The sequence below is a fragment of the Opisthorchis viverrini genome, assembly GCF_000715545.1.
Source record: "Opisthorchis viverrini unplaced genomic scaffold opera_v5_287, whole genome shotgun sequence".
In the NCBI taxonomy this organism is placed as follows: Eukaryota; Metazoa; Platyhelminthes; class Trematoda; order Opisthorchiida; family Opisthorchiidae; genus Opisthorchis; species Opisthorchis viverrini.
In genome coordinates this window covers 175,709-177,452 of record NW_008751937.1, presented here as the reverse complement: position 1 = coordinate 177,452, position 1,744 = coordinate 175,709, and the positions used below count along the sequence as shown (strand labels likewise).

The 1,744-nt window shown below is 44.3% G+C and overlaps 1 protein-coding gene across 1 annotated transcript in view; it reads right to left on the bottom strand.

Annotated features, from left to right (window-relative positions):
• T265_09472 (hypothetical protein) overlaps nt 1–1,744 on the bottom strand; it is a gene marked incomplete at both ends in the record, with an annotated part of 87,821 nt that overhangs the window by 5,873 nt on the left and 80,204 nt on the right. The window lies entirely within an intron of this gene.

Here is a 1,744-nt window from a genome sequence, read left to right as displayed (position 1 = left end):
ATATATATATATATATATATATATATATATATATATATATATATGGTAGGTTGGGATCGTTTTCGGACTGACCTGTTACATCGAGTTACGCTCATGGACCCTGGACGTACGATAGGTAACGGCACAGAATCGATTCACAACCAGTTACGCCGGATGAACGACGATAAACTGAATCCTAAAGCAAATTATTCGGTCGAATCGCTGCACTTGTGACAATAGTCAGATAAATTTGAAAAGTGACATACTACTCATAGGGTTGCTGACGACTCTTCGACCGGTTTCAGCCTTCTTAGGGCTACGCGGGTAGGCGTAGTGCCAGAGTTTATATTTAGCCTTATGTCCTACTCGAGTTCCGAATGAGTGGTGCGTTACGTCCAAGCAAAATGTCAAGGTATCTCGAATATCCTACCAAGTGGAACATGATGTGATCTGGTGCAGTATATTCCGTTGACACGAAAAACCATAAACGACAGATTCAGCAAGGATTCAGTTGAGTCCTCAGTCGAAAACAAATTCATGTTCAAATGACAGAATTTGTTGAATCCTATCCACTTTGAGTTCAAGAAGAACATAAAGTTGATGAGAACTCGGAGACTACTCGCCAAGAAGAGCGAACTGGTCGTGGGTTGTCAAAGAGTTTTCAGCAATCGTATGAGTAATTTGTTACATATAAACACACCATTCACTTAAAGTGTCCGCATATTACCGCGTGTTTTGTGTACAAATGCTCTGATAAACCTTCTTTTCCACATCTCTTACACCATACTGGAGTAGCAATGTTCTACACTAGTGCAAGAGATAAAAACGGGAAACGACCATATTGCGCTACGCTGAGTAAACTATGATGATTTTGAACCTCATTCACACAACTAGAAAAATGTCACCTCAGGAGTTGGAGTCTTGCAAGCGAAAACCGAACTGAGATCATCATCATCATCATCAAAAACGGCAACATCCGTGTTGACACTAATGCTTCACTGTCGTAGAACCATCAACTTCGTCTAATTGTATTTAAAGCCCTACGTGAAAAGAAGAGAAAACCAGTTGGTGACGGAGGGGACCTAGTGCTGGGCTATGTCGAGCATGTCTGAGGTACCTATACCTCCAAGTGATCAATCAGACAATCTGGAAAGTAACAGACAGCACGAACGCCAATGACGTTGAGTAGCTGCTGTTCCTTGCAACGTCTCCAGGCAAGCACAGACGGGGTCACGGGGAGCCCATCCTAGAAAGCGTACAACAACTCTTCGTGATCTCTTTCACACCCGTCTGCCAAGTCATGCGTTGTCCACTTCGCGGATGGGGGCCATTCTGAAGGAGGCACAGAGAATAAAACTCGTCTCGGTAGACGGTGTTTCGGCGTTCGTAGCACATGACTGAGCCATCATAGTCCGTGGTGCTGGATGTCTTTCCTCAACTGAAGTATCTGCCGCAAAAGCAAACGCCCGTTTTCTAATCACCTTGTTACTAACATGTTGACGCCATCGAAAACGAGCCACGCTTCTGAAGCGTCAGTGGTAAAAAAACTGTAGACGCCTCACATCGTCTGACCGCAGAGACCATGTCTCGCGTCCATAGGACGATAAAGCCCTTACTGTAGCCTGTTACACGCGACCCTTAAGATCATTTAGGTGTTGGTCATCAAGCTACCTAGCGAGAATCCCAAGTCATAGTGGACGACAGCGGCAGTATATATATCGGTTTAAACGAATGTATGCTAAGGTCTACTCACCATTTGGCATTC